Raw genomic sequence first — 20,935 nt, 5'->3', positions numbered from 1 at the left:
TTCTTAAATAAACAGAACATTTTATTAAAATGAAATACAATATAATGGGAATCTGTATTTCGAGAAACCTCCTCATGCGCTTACCTCCTGGATTCGAAGCAATTGCTTGTAGTTATCACTAAATTAACGATAGTTTAGTCACAGAACTATCTGCGGAAAAACTGAAAACGTTTGATGCTGAAGTATGATGTATTTATATCTGATGATTATTTTTGTTTGCGATAAATTTATACATTTAGTATACGTGATTCCTTAGAATAAGTTTTATGTGAAAACATTTCTGACATTCAGGTTGAAATATTACTAATAATGTTTATTTACTTCAGTAGTATTCTTGTTTTTTTTTTTCACCCGTTTTTTCATTATGCTTCGCCATACGATGAATGGGCAAATATTTTAGTCGAGTCCATTATCTTGTTTTGGGGGAGGACTTCACGAATGAAAGTTTCTAGTGAAATTGACTGTGCTCCACTTTCTCCTGACGGTAATCATGAACTTGGAAACCTAGCGTCTCTACGAGGCCTTCAGAGAGAGAGAGAGAGAGAGAGAGAGAGAGAGAGAGAGAGAGAGAGAGAGAGAGAGAGAGAGAATCAACAGTTCATTTGCTATGGTTCATATATTTCTTTTAGCCATCATTCACTCCCGTATGTTAATGTATATTAATTGAAAGAATGTACATTCCTCAGAATAATTAATTTCCGTGCGAATGAATGGGAGGGTGTGGCTTAGACTTCGACAGGAGTGTCATGATTGGTGCTTTTACTTTTGGACGAGTCCATTCTTAAACTCGAACGGACCGACTGGGCCACTCGAGTGAAAGTCCTCCTCGAGGGAAGGAACGAGCCCTTCGGAACAGTTGCTCCATCTGCGGCATTCCCGTCGAGTCCTCGGTCGGGGTGTAAATGGCGTAAGTTCTTGACATCTAGCGTAAGTGTTGGTTTAAGCACTGCTTCTTCACGGTCGTTTGCGCTCGTATTTTACTTCTATTCTGAGGGCAGGGGTCGTCTCTAGGAGAGAAATCTAATGTACAGTATATGTGTGTGTATGTGTGTTTAGAAAATACCTGACCATAAACACTGGCTCATTTCATCATACTTGTCACCCTGAGCTCAGAGAAATCAACCTTCTTGGCGTAGTGTGTGTGACATACATACACGCCACGATAAACATGACATGACCCTATTAGACACTCCGTCCTTTATTCGTTAGAAATAATCCTTGGGGCCTACATTGAGAAGTTTTTCAGAGATGAAGCTGTATGATGGGACAGGGTCGCCTCAGTGACCCGGACATCCCAAGCATCAGTCCGGAAGTATAGCCGATGAATAATTTCAAGATAATTTGAAGACTTCTCCCCACAGTAGTTGTTTCATTTTATTTTCCGAGCTAATGTTGTTGTTGCTGTTGCTGTTGTAGTTATAGTAGAATAAGGACATCCTGCATTAGTGTACTTGATAATGATAAAGGATATATAACATGGCGTGAACTAGCTAGAAACGGACCCAACTTAGCTGGCGTACCCTGTTTAGGTCATTCCTTGAGTTGATTCATTGTAAAATGTAGCATAGATTCCTGAGGTTTATGTTTCATGGAAAATACCATTGAAGCTGAGGAGTTGAGAATACGTAAAGCGTCCAACTTTTAGAGAGAGATTTTAAATTGTATAAAAGATAAACTCATTAGCTGTGAGAAACGAGATAGTGGGATCAGCATGAAAAAATTACGTATTACACCAAGGAACGTTTACTAAATCATTAAGTGCTCTTTAGAAGTCCTCTACCTCCTGCAGAGTAACTCCATGATATAGCTTTTCTATCACGAGAAGACCATGAAGGTGTTTAGCCAAAATATATGCGTAAATAAATAAAATAAAAAAATAAGGAAGCTTGTTGATTGCAATTTCCCAAGTGCAACAGTGATATCTGGTTCTCCGTTTTGGATAACCTAGATTTATGATGTAGTTACGTGTGTGGAATTCGTATGCTTATAACATTGTCGGCTGCAGCAAAGCAACCCCAGGTTTTATGAGATGCATGAAATTCCATCTCATGCTTGAAAAAATCCTGACGTGTCAGTTGGTTGGGCAGAGTCGAGAGGTTCACATCAAGTCTCTTATCCCCTGCATTGCCTTAGCACATTTAGGGACTGTTTTTGGGTAAGTGCTTGTGCTGGTACAAGGCCGTCTTAATGTAAACCAACCATCGATAACAGTAGTGACAGGTTCTTTCTCTACATAGGGATGTTTTTACTAGTGTATGCATATGTTCGCTGTTAAAAGTATTGTTACCCTTAAATTAAGGCATATATATTTAAGAAAGCTAGAGCATAATTGTTGCTGTTTATTTTCTTGTGGTATGTCAATCTGTCAAAGCGGAAGAAAAGGGAGAATACAGCTTAAGTAAACGAGTGATTCCGGAATGAAATATACAGGGAAATAACTCCCACATTTTGAGTGCCTAATTATTCCAGTACTGTTACCGGCTTCCGTTAAAACAAGATCTACGTAGGAAACTCATCTTTTTTAATCTGATCTCTTTCCTTATAGCCATTTAGGGCACCTGTTTTTGATATATGTAAAACACCGTCACACATTGTCGTGATAAGGCTCTCGACCAAACTTCTTTTCCATTACCTTTATCCTCGTAATTACGCACTTGATTTTGGGATTTATTCTAAGGCGTCTTTGTTCCTTGGACTTTTGACACTGAAAGATTTGAAAAGTTTGCTCAGATTGGCCTTCTTGTTATCTTTGCTGTTGTCACGCTGATGATTCTACCATTTGAACATTCCTCGTCAGCCCTTTCCCTAAATTACTGTGAAGCTCAGTGTCATTTTTAAGTCAAGAGCAGTCATTTTCTTCTTAGCCTAATCTCCAGTAGGGGTCGCTGTTTTTAACGAGCCTTTTCCAGGTTTTTCTAAATCTCATCGAACATCTTACTCCATAATTTATTTTGGCAGATGTTTAACAGACGGCAAACCCTCCCCCGCCGTTTATCCGGGCTTGGGAAATATAAAAAACAATCATTCCTTAGAACAGGGCTGCAAAGTTCAATAAATAGACTTAAGGGCGAGTCCATTCCCCAAGGCGCATTTCTCCGATACGTATTTACATGTTACTTTTAAACGTAACTCCGAGAGAAGACAAGAACAATTAATATGGCTCATTGTTAATATATAATTTCGTTAAAGACTCTAGAGTGTTTATTTATGTTCCGTTTTATTCAAACAGAATCGATTGATTGGTTGACGTGCCTTTTGGCGCTGCAACTACCGAGATCTAAAGGAGCCTTGATGTCAAATCCGTCAATATTTTGGTTAGGAATGAGATAATAGCAGGGTCTGGAGTAGGCTACGCATTACAAACGCACCAAATGAGCTATGCAGACGTAACATTGGTTTTGGTCTTCTCTCTCAAGACATTTATTCATTTGTATTGGAACTTTTTTGTTCTTGCCTGTGAGTATTGTAACACTAAATTATATTCATTGGCCTATTTAATTATGTAAGACAGAATTATATTAGTTTTACCCTCATTCATATATACATACATATATATATATATATATATATATATATATATATATATATATATATATATATATATATATATATATATATATATAATATTAAACCACAAATAGTTCCTGGCAGGAATTAAGTGTATCAGTCCAGGCCAATAACTGGAATTATGCATTTTTGTTTTGGTACTGGCTGGCAATAAATTTATCCACTCAGCCATGAAACTAAAGTGGCATAGATTCGAATCCTGGTCAGGGTAAGTGGACCTGTCATGCACAGTTCCAATTCTGTGTAAGTTATTCTGAAGGTAAAGTGATTCGATAATAAGTCGCATTTGTGACGCAATATTTGAAAGTGTAAAAATGTCACAAGCTGTCATATATATATATATATATATATATATATATATATATATATATATATATATATATATATATATATATATATATATATATATATATATATATATATATATATATATATACATATACACATTTATTTGTGTGAATATATATATTTTATATATATATATTTATATAATGTTTATATATATTGTTTGCGTGTGTGTATATGCGCACGCAAGCTTGCTCAATATGTTCACTTTAGACAGCTGAATATACCAAACTATAAATCATATAACTTGATTTATATATGATGGAACTTTTAAACTTTACAGTTGTATGTTTGCACGTGCTTCCAACAAGCATGCAAGGAGCAGCATCAATTTGAGTATTGTAGATTTTCTTGTGCGAATATAAATTTATGGACGCTAATGAAAAACTGAACCTGATTTGCATACTGATAAGAATCATTTTAATTTCCATTTCGTGTTGGTTCTTAAGGCGATAAAACTCTGACTTATGAACCGAGATGATATAGAGGAAATCTGTCTGTAATGAAGACGATTCTACCTGGAGACGCTTAAGCTAATACGTAACCTGATTTATTTTGCCGAGATTTTCTTTAATTAAAACCGCAGTTCCTCGGGAAGCAAGGATTGAAATTTTCTGAGATTCTCTCTCTCTCTCTCTCTCTCTCTCTCTCTCTCTCTCTCTCTCTCTCTCTCTCTCTCTCTGTTAGTGAGCTGGTGATGGGAGTTTGATTAATTTGAAGAAAAGTATTAATTAGGTATAAAATTTCTGTTGAAATTGGATATAATATGTGAGTCAGGATAGTTACTGTGGAGAGGGACTTAGGGTGACGACTAGGGTGGGGTGGGGTTGAAAGGGGGCAGAAGGGGAGTGTGGGGGCGGGGGATTGGTAGGGGATGAGAAGAACCCCTCCTGAGTCCTATGGCCCAACCGGGATTACGTTGCCTATGTATAATTAGAAGATGGGATCTGTTTTCATTGCTTGAGGATTCGGGGAGGATTTAGGAGGAGTCAGGATTGGGGGTGACGTCCTGGAAGTGGAGCAGGATTTGGTTGAGGTGAGCCAGGATTGCGATCTTATTGGTAGATCAGGACTTGATGAAGGGGTCCGCTAAGGGAAGGGGAGGGGGTTATGGGGAGGGAGAGAACGGGGGGGGGGGATGAGGAGGAGGAGGGGGGCCCTTCCACAACCATCAGTTCTCTTATGAATTAGTGTGGCCCACTGGCGAATTCACCAGAGAACGCGTTCGTAAGATTTCGGCTCCTCGTTAAGAAATGACGTGGAAGGAACGTCGGCGAATGAGGCTGATGCTCAACCGTTCCCGGATGTTTGGCGCCTAAATACTACGACATTTCATGTCCATTGTAAAATTGCTTGATTTTCCTGAAACACTTACTTAAATTTTCATAGATATACGAGACAATTCTGAGGGACCTGATTCATCTTTCGAGATTGTTTTTTTTTTTTTTTGTTTTTGTTTTTTCGAGGAATATGGTCAAGGGTAGAAGTTTTTTGGGATACTTTGAGTCAAATTTGTATGGTGATGATCTTAAATATTATTATTATTATTATTATTATTATTATTATTATTATTATTATTATTATTATTATTATTATTATTATCTATAATGCGAGCACACATTTAAGAAAAACCGACATCAAGCAACCCCCTTCCCCCCGCGAGTAGGACCGTGTATCTGTGGTGAGAGTTCCGTTGGACATTGGAATTCGTCGCTGGGCTCGAGTCCAAGAGGACCTACTGTATATATTTAGCATTTTCTTTTAGCTTAAATACTGTGGATTTTTACACTTCAGGTAAATTTTCTGGCCAGTGCACAGGGAAAGGTATCATAGCTTGGCTTGGGGTTCAGATTTGAAGCTAATGGACGGAGCTATGGAGTTGTCAGCCATCCTTAGATGTTTGGATCTAAGGGAAGAATTGTCCCCTAGAGCTGGCTTGTGAATTCTGTGGGCAAGCTAGTGTTTTGTCATTGTTATTTCCAAAGAAAACAGCGAGGCAAATTTTCCCGACATTTCCCAGGAGGGAAATCTGGAGGTGTAAATTTTATCCAATGAGCCCCATAAATATAATTAGAGTGTGGATGATTGTATTCTCTCTGTGCCGTCAACCAGGCTTGGCCTACTCATGTGCCACTGATTATGTTGGTGCCATCCCTCTGGGCTAGGGTAACGAGTGGACAGTAGGGAATTTGCTCCAATTGGTGGCATTATTATTATTACTATTATTTAGAAGGTGAACCCTATTCATACGGAACAAGCCCACCACATAGGCCATTGACTTGAAGTTCAAGCTTACAAAGAATATGGTGTTCATTAGGAAGTAAGAGAAGGCAAAGGAAAATACAGAAAGAAGAGCTCTCAGTTATTAAAAAAATAAATGAAGAAATCGATAAAAATGTATTAAAATGCAAGGAGAATGGCATTAGGGTAGTAATGCATTGCATCTTCGCTGGGGCAAACGGACAAATGTTCTTCTGTGGACAGTTGAAACATTTTTAATCACCCCTTTCCTGTTTTCTTATTTAATTCACATGGACACTTCCCAAACTGAGCCTCGTGCCCCTGAACTAATTAATGTTACCGTGACAGAGATAAGGACTGCATTCATGAACAAAGGTATACTTTTACAGGAGATAAAAATAAACTCAACTCAACCATGGTAACAACGGTGTTTTCTTTCTGTAGAGTATGAAGTGTATAGAATCACATTAATGTTGCCATTAAACTCTTCTATCCTTCATTTCGCAATATTTTTAAACCATTCTAAAATGTAAATGTAAAAATTAGTCCATGCCCAACCATTGGTCTACCAAGAATGTTGAGAATTTTTTTCAGCCCTTATATATATATATATATATATATATATATATATATATATATATATATATATATATATATATATATATATATATATATATATATATATATATATATATATATATATATATATATATATATATATATATATATATATATATATATATATATATATATATATATATATATATATATATATATATTTGATATTCAGACACTTTTTACTAAGGCTGAAACCAGGTCACTCTCAACCCAACATTATAATGTTAGAATTTTTGCTATGCAGTTAAAATTACTGGTCACATTAGCCCTGCATATGCCTTCTCATGGCAACAGTGACATCTTAACTTTTTAACCATCTAACATTTTTAATGTTGTTATCCTGTTTGTTTGTTAAAGAGATTATAAAAAAATTTTGTGCGGGTTTTTCTGAAAAACTAACAATAAATAACTGGATTTTGAAGAGGAATTATCTTTTGGGGAGAAGGATCCATTCTCTCTCTCTCTCTCTCCCTCTCTCTCTCTCTCTCTCTCTCTCTCTCTCTCTCTCTCTCTCTCTCTCTCTCTCTCTCTCTCTCTCTCTGTAGGGTACGGAACAACGATTATTTCGAAAGCCACCCAGGATATCAAGAATGGCCCAGAGCTACAGTGATACCGAATACATAAGATTAGGGAATGTCAAGTTGGGGTGTTTCCTTGTACTTACCACCTCACATACCCTGTCGTGCAAAAGGTTTGCTGGAGACCCTTGAATTCTAAAATGGGAACTAGATGCAGAAAATCTCATACCCTATGTTTAGTTCGACCTCACTTGCGGTACCAGTGGTTATATGGTGTAATACCTCACTTGCGGTACCATTGGTTATATCGCTGTAATACCTCACTTGCAGTACCAGCGGTTATATGGCTGTAATACCTCACTTGCGGTACCAGTGGTTATATGGCTGTAATACCTCACTTGCGGTACCAGTGGTTATATGGCTGTAATACCTCACTTGCGGTACCAGTGGTTATATAGCTGTAATACCTTGCGGTACCAGTGGTTATATGGCTGTAATACCTCACTTGCGGTACCAGTGGTTATATAGCTGTAATACCTCACTTGCGGTACCAGTGGTTATATGGCTGGCTGTATATGGCTGTACCTCACTTGCGGTACCAGTGGTTATATTGCTGTAATACCTCACTTGCGGTACCAGTTGTTATATCGCTGTAATACCTCACTTGCGGTACCAGTGGTTATATGGCTGTAATACCTCCTTGCGGTACCAGTGGTTATATGGCTGTAATACCACTTGCGGTACCAGTGGTTATATGGCTGTAATACCTCACTTGCGGTACCAGTGGTTATATGGCTGTAATACCTCACTTGCGGTACCAGTGGTTATATGGCTGTAATACCTCACTTGCAGTACCAGTGGTTATATGGCTGTAATACCTCACTTGCGGTACCAGTGGTTATATGGCTGTAATACCTCACTTGCGGTACCAGTGGTTATATGGCTGTAATACCTCACTTGCAGTACCAGTGGTTATATGGCTGTAATACCTCACTTGCGGTACCAGTGGTTATATGGCTGTAATACCTCACTTGCGGTACCAGTGGTTATATCGCTGTAATACCTCACTTGCGGTACCAGTGGTTATATGGCTGTAATACCTCACTTGCGGTACCAGTGGTTATATGGCTGTAATACCTCACTTGCGGTACCAGTGGTTATATCGCTGTAATACCTCACTTGCGGTACCAGTGGTTATATGGCTGTAAGTAATACCTCACTTGCGGTACCAGTGGTTATATCGCTGTAATACCTCACTTGCGGTACCAGTGGTTATATGGCTGTAATACCTCACTTGCGGTACCAGTGGTTATATGGCTGTAATACCTCACTTGCGGTACCAGTGGTTATACTCTGTAATACCTCAATTGCGGTACCAGTGGTTATATCGCTGTAATACCGAAATGCATATTAAAAAAAATTATTCATCGTCCATATCTGTTCAAGTTATATATTTATCTTAGAACGGAAAATAAGGCATTCTCTCCCTGTTGATGGATGGTTAAACGTTTTTGTTTTGAAGGTTAAAGTACAAATTGCAGTGGCCACTATGATCAGCCAAACTTCTCGATATCCTAATATTTCGGGTACGTGGAATCTGAAATGGAATGAACGAGGAACACTGGCTTTCCGTTGTAGGATTTGAACCCACATTCGCAAGGCTGCTTCGTTATGATATTTTTGAGGCTATTGCTGATAGATCTCTAATGAAAAATAACGAATTTTTAAACTACATTACGGTTTGTGAAATTAACTCTAGGTTGGAACTGACAAGCTTTTGATTACCGAGCTCATGTTTCCTTTGATGCATTTTTGTACACATCATTTGGAATTTAGATATAAAGCAGCCTAATTAAATTGTTCAAATCTCGTGTGTCGCCTAGATCGAGTCAGTCGAACTCCGGCCGGAGTTGCGGCTAGTGAATTGTGGTACTGGGTTTGATTCCCTTATCTTTTTCCCTTTCAAAACAAAGGAGCTGTTTCATCTGCTGTGTTTATTCTTATTGTCTTTCAAAATCACCAGCTTTTATATTGATAGGCTTCTTTTTCAAGTTTTGCTTTCAGATAAAGAACCACTGATTTTTATTCATCGCGTAGTCTATTCAGGTTTCAAAAACCCCACAAGATACAAAAAGTAACTTTTTGAACTAGAGTTCCGTTTTTGCATCAGCAGTAAATTTTGTTGTTATTATTTTTTCCGTATTGATAATAAATTTATCTCTTATTTGTCTAGTTCACTGTTTCGAGTCGGAATTATGGTTGTATCCCGAGGTAGAGAGATAAAGAAATCCATGTGATAATTGCGCATCGCTTTGCCTTCCAAAGTAGCGAGATTGGTAACCAGCGGAGCGATGGCCTCACGCTGCTGGCGGTTCTGGCGAAAGCAATAGCTCTTGAGAAATCAACTTGAGGTAAGTTCTGCACAGTACTCTTTCGTATTGGTAGGTAGGCAAGAATCCGTTTGGGATTATCTCGATAGGCTACGGCAAAAATGAATTTACTGGGACGCTTTGAAGAAAAATATCGTAGATGGTAAGTATGAAATCATCTGGAATGTTTAATATGCATCATGAAGTCTCTGAATCGGATAAAGGATACTTGCAACTGAACAGTGTCAAGTTACATTCTTAATGTCACCCAATCCTTTGAATCATGTGTCGTAAACTTATTCATAGTAGGTCGTCTTTGATTTGTTGAGTAACTGTTGTAGCTGAAAGTAATTGGTATAAAATGAAATTCGTATGAGATGATAGTAGTGGAAGATAAGGTTATCCCAGTCCGTTATGAAGGGAGTGAGTTTGTGAGCCAAAAGGCCATTTAGTCATAAATTTCTTTTTAGATGATAGTATGCCTAATTCTGTCATGTCAAGGACTGCAATAACTCATATGATTTAAGGATAAATGGTGGGATAGAAAGAGTGTATATAGAGTGAAAATTGTATGTTTGGATTAGAGTTTTAATCTCATAAAAGAATTAGTAGTTTTTGTAATTAGTTTTAGAATGAAGCACACCAGATGGACCGATTATTTTGTCAGATCGTTGACAATTCCTGGTAAAAAATTGCCCTGCCATCTTGAAAGTGTTGCAGAGGTTTTAAGCTTGGTTATTATTACATAAAGACAATTATATTTCCCGTGATAGAGCTTCCTCTTCACCCAACCATTAGTTTTCCTGCTCCTGCCCTCACTCACCCAGTTGAGAAAGCAAGAGCGTTGAGGCGTGCTCATTCTTGCTTTACATTTACTAAATGTTGTGCCTTAGCTCTTCAGCGGAAGTCTTGTGTTCAGAAAGGAAGCTGAATACTCTCCTCTCGTTTAATGAAAGAATTTCAGTCTCTGCCAAGCTCAGCTACTACTGTTTTGTCCATCCTGATGGATCTTTAACTTGGTAAGATAGTGAAAAAACAACATTCGAATTCACTCGTTGGCTTTCTTTATTCAGCTCCATCCTCCTTGAATTAATTCGGATGCCTTTACTTTTCGCACTCTTCCTCTCTCTCATTCTCTGGCCTCGCCAGGCTTAGAGAATTCTCTCACCATTAAAGACTATCTGCCATGGTTCATATTCCTTTAGGATTCCTCAAGAAGTTTGCCGACGAACTGGCTGTTGTTTTGGGTAACTGTTAACCCTCTCACTTCTTCGACCATTCAATGGATTTTACTTTTATCATCTCAGAGATTGTTTGAAACTTAACCACCTATCACATTCTTGAACACCATTAGTCCAATCTGTTAAGACTTCAGTAAAGCAAGACGTAGTGAAATTAGGTGTTCTTCATTTCGGGACTTTCATGAAGGTTCATGGGTCATCAGTTTTGAGATTTCAAAAACATTTGTTAGGGTTTGGCATAAAACTGTTTCCCGACTTCTGCGTAAAATGTTTTCCGACTTCTTGAAGTCTTGACTTTCTGTAAATTAAACTTATTTCTTGGTGTTTGTCTAACCACTTAATGTCTGGGTTGTTTATGACACGTCTACCCCTTGTCACTTTTCAAGTGGCATTCCTTAAAATTCTGTTCTCTCAACGCCTTATGCATACATGACCTTTTCCAGTATGCCTATTATCACTTTCATCCTTTTGCTAATAATTCAACTTTTCATGTTTCATTGTTCATATCCCCCGTATGAATTCGATATTTGATTTGTTCGTGTGTTAGCTCTGATCACAGTCTTATCTGAATTAGGATATTAAAATTTAGTGGACAAATTTAGTTCTCCAAGACAAAATTACAATTATTTTTTATTTCATCCATTTTTTAAGAGGGCTTAATTCGTAAATTAAGAAAAAATGGTGTTTCGTATATATTTTTAAAGTTTTATCTTCGATAGCTGGTAAAACTTCATGGTTATCCGTTGTCGAATTTGACTCCTTGTAAGTTTCATATTAATACACAGAATATCAGGTTGAATGAGCTTATTTTTTATAAGGTTTTTGATCCGTTTGTAAAGTATTGCAGGATTCATATTTAGTTAAGTTTTTGACATACGTCTTATCATTCACCTCGACAATGTTAAATTATTTTAAATTTCTGCAGTGTTTTTAGTCTGTTCTGAAATAGGTTGTACTGTTATATTTCTTTATTGTAGGGAAAGCCAGTTTAAGATAATTTACACATTTATCCTGAAGTTTTAGTTCATCATAACTGGCATATACTTAGCATTAATCAGGGTCTCCCTTTATAGTATACATAACACAGCTGTAGTATATATATATATAGTATTATTATATTTCACAGGTTTATTGATTTTAGAAATGTGTTCTGTATTCCATTTATTTTGCTTTTATTTTTCCATTCCACAAATCAGCACTTCTTCAGACATTTTTGGTTACCTTGAGAGCAACTATAACTAATGAAAGGTTATATCAAATGATTAATCATATACTTCATACATTTTATTGTTTGGCTGCATACAGTCAACAGATGACAACATCGAAAGCTACACTTTCTTTGACCACACCTTCAACCCCTTGCCTCCAAACCTTGGCTGTTTATATTGTGTTTATATTGTGTAGCTGGTTAAAGTGGTGAACTTGAATGCATCAGTGTACATGTGACTGGTTCTGCCATGAAGTTTACTGTAATGTTTGTATGCATGTATGTGAGGCTTTGAATTTTACTTAGAATAAAATGTGTCCTGAGATCTGCTCTGGTCTCTTCTGCATGACTTTGCTCTTGACCAGCCAGGGAAGTTCCCATGTTGTGTCACTCGTCCAAGGTGGGTGGGTACCTTGAGCAAAAGTCTTCCATACCGTTCCAACCATAGTCTCTCTCCCTTCACATGCTAACTCAGAATATGCAAGACATAACAAAGATAAATCATTTGCGATTTGCAACACAACAAAAGAAATATATAGAGATCACTGGTGACATCAGCAATGAGGATATCCCAAGCACGGTTTTTATTTTTTAATAAAACTTTTTTTTTTTTTTGGTTTTTTGTTTTTTTTCCAGACGAGACAGGCGCCCTTCCAGGCACATAGCCCATCGGTCTGGTGACCTTGCCATGTTTCCATAGACTTCTGTTTTCACCAAATTTACCTGATATTAATCACGTACGCATGTGCGTTAACACAATTATTTTATATACCCTGTCTTTACCACCAATCAGAATGCTCAGGCGAGCTATTCGGATTTCTGCAGCTATTCATATTCAGTATGTTTCTTTATGAATCAGCCTCGAAATTGTTGTATACTTTCTATAAAGAAGCCAATTGTGCATTATTCATAAATCGCAAGCCAAAATGACGACCACGCCGATCTTACAGTTAACTTAAATTAAGTACAGAAAATATAAAATCTCCGTGTATTCTAAACACAACGCGACCAATCTCACAGAGGGGCGATGTCTCGTCATTTTGGTACTTTAATGACATAAAACCTATACACTATTTACAACAAGGAATACAGTATTCTCCATGGAACTCAAAAGAAAAAATAAAAACAATGAAACAGCACAGAGGAACTAACATACAAGCTCTGTATAGTAAGAAACTAGACTACTATGTATACTATTTTAATTTCTTATGCCATTGTGGGCTACTTGGACTTATTACATTCAAGTGTGCTTCACAGTTCCCAACTATAACATTCTCATCTGACACCAAATGTGGAATTCCCTATCGTATGACAGTTTGAAATATTAATAACTGGAAATATCTCTACAACTTAACTCCAAGGCAAGTTTATGATATAAGCTTTCTTATCAGTCCTGAACTAAATCCTGTAGGTAAAGCACGAACGTAATGCTTTTGTGTTTTTTATTCAATTTGCTTTAAAAGAGTAGAGTATGCAGTGATGATAACGAATGTTGTGCAAATGATAACTTTTTAAAAATATACTGAGAATGAATATTACATTGTCAGTTGCATTTCATTGTTAAATTCAACACTGTGCTAGAGGCTTCAAAACTACAGAATCAGAAAACAGTGTTTATTCTGGAGCGTTTGTTGTAACAGCCATAGAATCATATTTGATGTCTCGTACATTTTTTGTGGAATACATTTTGTTTATATTACCGTACCACGAGTCAAGTGGTGATTTTCTGTTAGGATTTTTCATCTCACGATGTTCTCTAGTGGCAAATGAAGTGGTCTGATTCCTCGTGATGAGGATTCATATGTAAAGACAAAAGAACTGTATAGGTACCCATATACTTAAGGGAAATATGTACTTAGACAAAAGGGAAATGTGTACTTAGACGAAAGGTGACTGAAATGGTGGTCACTGGTATCCAGCAAGCTCAACCCAGTGATGCTCAATTCTGCTCTTTCTCGTTGCTCAGATCCTTTGATTATATACAGTATTCTTTAAGGAATTCAGATTGGAAACTAACTGACGCAAGTTATAAAGGACAATTAAAGAAATAATGGGACAGTCTCTTCATTTCAGTAAGGTTTTTAATGCGTAGATTAAAAACATAACTTGTATTTTTGCAAACTATATTAAAGTTGTGTGCAGGCATGAAGCGGCAACCAATCACAGGGACATATCATGCTTTTGTTGTTCAAGTTTAACCAGACCACTAGTTGTAAGGGCCTTCTGTCTGCTCACCTTAGTATACAAATTAAAGACTGCATACCTACATAGCTTTGGGTAATGAAAGTAATATTACTGCGTTTAATGATTTCCATTCCCTCAATGTTAGGTTATTCGCAGGCGAAAAAAGATTTTCCTGTCATATCTTTAGGTTAGTTCGCCGTGGTTCTTGCATATTAGGCATTTGAAGGGTAGTGTATTGACTGCATGTCTCGTCTGGTGTATTTCAGGGCAATTGCTTTCTACAGACCATAGGATGTCATCACTGCTATCTTCCTTCTTGTGTTTATTTCTTTACGATGAAGTTATGCACAGGTTCCTTCGCACCTTCTTTTTCCACTTCAGAATGATTAAAAAAAGAAGTTGAAGAAATGTAGTGAATTTAATGGCATGTAATGTTTAGACTGCCTTGGCAAATTTTTTTAGTGTATTCCAAGCGCAGGAACACTTTGCCTTACAATGCTTTCTTTTCTGAGATAAAGAGACATGTCTGTAGACAAGGACTGAAATTACTAGCAGGAAGGTATGTATGTTTATGTGGAAGTAATTAGCTGGAAAATAATACTGACCAGCGACATTTATATTTCATATGAAAGTAGGTAAATGGCAGGGAGTCACAATAATGCTTGCTGTTTTTATGGAAAATGTTCAGAATTATTTATGCTTATGGTATATTGTGCAGTGTTTGACTGATGTAATTATTAGGGTTTTGTGCTCAGTAGTCATCTAAGAGTTATGGAGGAGTTATATATATTTTAATATTATTGGCTTTGTGTTTACCCAGTTTGCCTTAGGTTTTGAGGTTATTGAAATGTTTTCAAAATTGATGCTTGTCATTCAGAATTTACTTTTCACCATGTTAATTACTTTATCAGAATTAATTCTCCACAAAAACCAAAATTGTAATTTAAATAGCAATTGTGTTAAGTGATGTTTTAGTTTGGACAAAATCCCATTTCCTTTTGTTGTGTAACCTTCTAATGTAGAGATAAAAGTCCCAGTTGTAAGTGACTGCAAGATGAAAAGTTTCGGTAGTCTGAATGTAAATTGGTGAAGAACTCTCCCTCAAAAAAAAAAAAAAAAAAAAAAAAAAAAAAAAAAAAAAAAAAAAGTTTACTTAAGAGGTGATATACCAGGTTTGTGTTGAGGATGTCTGGGTAATCATGCGAAATACTCAGTGATACTTATGACTATTTGAATTATTTAAGGGTTCTTCAATTTCTATCAGATTTAACACAGTTGATCATGTAAAGTTCGTCTTAGAATGTCTCATTCTTTCCAGGTTTGTAAATGGACACACCAACCGAAATTTAAGCAGTAATATTTCTCCTTTTACGTGTTTGAAATGATTTGAGAAGATCTCCATAAAAAAAACCATGGTGTCTTATGAATCTCTGTTTCCTGCTTATCACATGGTAAGTGCAGAAGTTAGCAAGGTTATGACATGAAGTGACACTGACAAGCTTCATGATTTTTATGCTTGGTCAAAAGAAGCCTCATTTATAAACTACTGTACTTCCATTGTTACACAGGCCTATCAGCCTTGGGTTCCACTGAAGAAATTGCGTGTTATTGTCAAGATCTTGAGATGTTATTGGAGCAGTTTTCATTGGCAAACTCTTGGCTAGCACTAGGGTGTTAATAGTTTCGTAGTTCATTAGGAAATCATGACTTATTACCAGAATTTAGTAGTCCATTATGCTTCGTGATTTTATCCAGTTGCCTCCAATTCTCGACCAGTAAGGAATGGCTAGACTCTTAAATATGCTGATTGTATTGTCCACCATGATTGTCAGCATAAGGGAACAAGAAAAAAATTGCTGTAGTCCCCCGGGCATCTTTGAACAGTTTTGCATAAAGTCGATTTTTTATTTTTTTGGTAACTATTTAAAAATAACTTCCACTTCCAAAACTTGAACCATAATTCATGCGTAAGTAGAATTTGGCAAACATTTAATACCTGAATGATCGATATCCTTCCCCTTCAATGATATTGGAATATTAAAAATATGATTTTGTATTATGAGGCAGAATGTAAAATATTTTCCATGAAAATTAATTGCATCCAATAATTTGCTAGAATCGTCCTTAGAAATACTTTGTCGAGCATTGTTTGGGAAAACCACAATTCATTGTTTTCAGATGGTTGAATTTACACACGACCGCTTTGTTATGACAGGTATGTAATCCGCATCACTGGTTGGTCATTGCCATTGCAGACTTTTTTTTATGTATTCAGACATGCTGATTCCTTATTCATACTCCCACTGGGTTAAGATAAGACATTACGAGTACATTTTTTTTAATCTGATCATCATTTTACATACTCTATTCTGCTAAGTGTAGAGAATTTGAAACTTAAACAAAAACAGTATTGATTAAAAATTCTATCAATTGGAGGAAGGGGGAAACATCAGTAGCAAATTATTGAGGGTTTATACATGAACACAGTAGTGGAAAACAAAAAAGTTCCACGTGTGATTGTGATTTTTATGATGTCAAAACTTAATAGTATAAAACAGTGAATTAGGCATTTTTCTATCTCCTACAACATAAAAATTATGTACATAGGTATATACCCTTTTATGTACAAATGCCAAACAGCAAGCAATTTTACATAAAGACCGAGGAATCATAAATTTTCCCTTGTTATAGAAAAATGATCAACATGAGACTAATCTATCGACAAAGAGTTGCTGTTCAACAAAACAAAACCGTAGTCTTCTGTAAACAGGTGGCTATGGCATCAAGATTATTGTTTTCCTGTTCAATATACTGTACTGTACATTATCCTCCATCACAAACTGTCACTCTTATTACAACTAAAACAATTTCCTAAATTAAAAGTCCATTCCCTGAACTTATCTCCTTAGTAAACCTTCAAAGACGAGTATAGGGAAGCAGCTTTAGTAAATCTTGGGGCAAGTTCTGAATACACTGACGAGAAGGCTTAACATAATGGTACACAACTCTATATCTTCAATATTACTAAATTACTTTTTATGTCTGGTAGAGCGTCCATATTACTCCTATGAGTCCTTACTCCCAGTCACGACGATTAAAAATCTTGTGTACACTGATATTATATTTAGTATAACAGGTTGATTTTTAAAATACTACCATTTAACATGTGCATCACGTTAGTTTATATAATTAAAAGAATGTCATTTAATTAAGAAATTTGAATGCTTGAAGTTTAAATTGAATGTTCTGTATGTCTGAAAAAATTAAAAACCAAAATATTGCGTAGACTTACGGTTGTATATAACTGCAAAAATTACTTTTCTCTGCCTGCTTATTTGAGAATACATTTATGTGTCAGGTGATATTAATGACAAAAATCCAATAAAATGCATAAATGTGATTATTAAAATTTGGCCCCTGCACCCACTTAAATAGTAGCTATATAAAGAATTCACTAGAATGAAAAAATAATCTCATACAGTAGAGACTGTCTTAACTAAATATAACATTACGTGAACAAATTAGCGTAACAAGGAGGTTAAAGCTCAGTGGATATTTGTTTTTGGTCTGCTTTTAAAATAACCTGCAGCTCTCAATTTACTTCAGTTTTGTTTGCTCATTATTGTTGATTTCTGATAAGCGTTCTCTAGTTCTGCACTTCAGCAATCCTTTCATTTGTAGTTTCTGCACATACTTTCGGGTAGAGCAGGAAGTGATTGCACACTATATAATTGGTTTTGGGAGATAATATCTAACAGGTCTTAGGCAAATAATTGGCAAGTTAGAAGAATCTGCAGAACATTGCTGATGTTAAATTTACATTCATGACCAGATAACACAAATTTTTAATAGTTCTTTTGTGCAAGTTGTTAATCAGTATTTGCAATTACAGGTAAAAAGGAAATGTCTAAACAAGTGCATTCATCTAAACCTTCTGCGGAATATTAAGCCTTATGTCAGTGAATTCTATGCATCAGGCCCAGATTTTTTCAAGTTACTACAATGAAGATACCGTTTCGTAGTAAGTACAGTTCTCTGGATGCTGTGGATAAAAGCTATTCAAAAAGAGCCTGCACATTTCCCTATCATTTGGAATGCAATCACTTGATATTTTTTCAATATATACATATATACATACATGCAAATATATATACTGAATGCAGTATATATATGTACATATGTATATGTATACATTAACTCTAGATACGTATATATATCTTTCGCCATTCCAATGAAATTTTCCATTTGCCTATTATAAAGAATAAGTTGCTTTTAATATTTAATTTTTGTACACTAAAAACAATTAGACATCAACGCGACCTCATTATCATTTATGACGATGCTATACAAAAATCAATTATTTCCTACTTTTAGCTTATTTTACAGGTGAAAATTTGCTGTAAAAGAAACTACAACCATTTAATTAGAAAAGTACTCAACATTATTAGCCATTAACCCATAACAGAAACGATCAGTGTTTTTCCTAATATCAGATAACCAGTTTTGCAAGGTCTGAAAAAGAAAATACATGTAAATAACATGGAATTTGTGGCTAAATTGGGTTTAAAGGTTTTCCCCATTTGAGATTAAGTACCTTGTAGCATTCTTCAAATGCCTTATGAAAATATAAAGGATCGCTTGCAAACTGTACTCTTAAAGTTTCCTAACACGAAATCCACTTTCCTGAAATTCACAGTGTATTATGAAAAGCACCATGATGTCACTTTCAGAGACGTCTATTAGTTCTTGTATGATAAACAAGGCATTCAAGTCTTGGGTCAATCATGTCCTGAAAGTGAAGCAAGTTTATATATATTTACACTAGCATGCCCGCTTTAAGTTTCAACATTCTCCACGATAAGCTTGATACAGCATGTTTATACAAACAGCAGGCACCAAAATACATTATCTCTAATTTTTTCTTCCGTAGAGTGGACACATCAAACGGCTAAACCCACTGTCAGATTTCCTTCAAAAAAGTTGACGAGGATGACCTCTAAAGCCATATTTAGCATAGTCAATTTCAGGCTTGTGCTGACACGCCATTGCCCGGCAATTATGATGATGATGATGATGATGGGGAGGGGAGAACTGCATCAGCTTTTAAGAGCTACGACTCCCCTGAATACCCCCTATCACAACACTTTCACAACGAATAGTTTTCTCCTCACCATCAGTTATATTTATTTCCTACCATCACAACCGAGGGGAGGAGGACTTTACATCTTTATCCACAATAATTAAAACTGTATTTTCTATTCTCAACAAAGTGATTGTCCTTGCATTAAAACTCCTCTCTTGACTCATCACCACTCAGAACATATCACATCACATCCTAATCGTCCCTTCACCTCCACAAGTTTTTTAAGCCTCTTTTAGAAAGTGCAATAATGCAAGTCAACTGGAGCACAGTACAGGGATTTTAAATTTTTTTTCTCAAGACTACCGCATAGTGTCAATTCCCCAATTATGTGAACACCTGAACTGGAGGAAATTCATTTTATCCACAGTGAACCCCCATCAAGTGCGAAAATGCAAACAGTTCCTTTCTCGGCGAGGTAGATTAAGGATGTTCATCCCAGCTTCAGCTAACAAGCCCAATTATGTTTGAGCTCCTTTGCTGTCGTCTCATTATTTTCATGTTGTCCTTATATAGTTTCATCACGTAACACATGGAATTTAGAGTCCTATCCATTATTTATATTTTCCTTCTATACATTCACTACTAGTTACAAGTGTATGTCTGCCCCCATCTTGAGTGCTCCTTTCCCCAGAACTTCATAGGGGACCTTCCATGGTGCATTGCAGCCAAGGGGATAGAAGACAATTTGAATCAAGTTACTACCTTCATGAATGCCTTCTTTACTAACCGAAAACAGGGCGAGGAGTGATTGCGAGTGACATCTAGCAGTGTAAGGTGATGAGTTAGGAGCTATCTAGCAGTCCGAAGGATTAGGTGCGCTTCTCGATGCTCCATACCTAGAAAGATGAAAGAAAAATCAAAGATTAAAAGGGTTAAGAGATATACTAAATTTTAAAAGGTAATTTATATTTTTCCTAGGATACAGATCAACACTTTCATAAATGGAGTTTGTCATGCAAGGCCCACTTTGGCTGTCCTTGACTAGAAAAACAAAATTCTATCGGGTAGGCCTGAGTCACTCATGACCTGAGCCAGCCTTACCCTTCCATTTTGTGAACCAGCCTCCGCATGGCCTCACTCACCTTCATGATTAGGAGAGATCAGAACCACAAGGGGTGGCAGAGGAGGGATACGAACCTACGCTTTCATAAATGGAACTTCACCAATAGGCGGGAGGGCTCTGATGTGCCAGTGTCACACATACCTCTGACAGAACTCTGAAACATGAGACAAGTCTGTTCATATACTCTCCACACCAGATCGATTAAGTGATGCTCCTGGTCACCTCCTGGGTGAAGCTCCCCCTTCCAGGCCTTGACACCCTTACACCACCTGCTGGGCTGCCATTGCTGGACCCAGGGTGAATGTGTCTTAACAACTTGTGGGCCAAATCCCTTGGGCAATCCCTTGGGCAAAAGGACATGAAGGTTGACTCTCTTTCAGACACTCGTCTTGACAACCTCCTGCAGGATGGAGTGGTTCATTTTTAATATACTGAAAGA

The 20,935-nt window shown here is 36.7% G+C and overlaps 2 protein-coding genes across 6 annotated transcripts in view; one reads left to right on the top strand and one right to left on the bottom strand.

Annotated features, from left to right (window-relative positions):
* LOC136843875 (palmitoyl-protein thioesterase ABHD10, mitochondrial-like) overlaps positions 1–18,863 on the top strand; it is a 61,050-nt gene extending 42,187 nt beyond the window's left edge. The window contains exons 6-7 of the transcript XR_010854707.1: positions 9,523–9,700; positions 15,609–18,863. The gene's annotated coding sequence lies outside the window, so the exon portion shown is untranslated. The remainder of the gene's footprint in view (positions 1–9,522; positions 9,701–15,608) is intronic.
* The window catches only part of foxo (forkhead box, sub-group O), a 580,500-nt gene continuing 571,733 nt past the window's right edge, over positions 12,169–20,935 (bottom strand). For all 5 annotated transcript variants that reach the window (XM_067112735.1, XM_067112736.1, XM_067112731.1 and 2 more), the window contains one exon: positions 12,169–20,269. The gene's annotated coding sequence lies outside the window, so the exon portion shown is untranslated. The remainder of the gene's footprint in view (positions 20,270–20,935) is intronic.

This window comes from Macrobrachium rosenbergii, chromosome 12 (genome assembly GCF_040412425.1).
Source record: "Macrobrachium rosenbergii isolate ZJJX-2024 chromosome 12, ASM4041242v1, whole genome shotgun sequence".
Classification (NCBI taxonomy): Eukaryota; Metazoa; Arthropoda; class Malacostraca; order Decapoda; family Palaemonidae; genus Macrobrachium; species Macrobrachium rosenbergii.
This window is presented reverse-complemented; position numbering and strand designations above follow the sequence as displayed.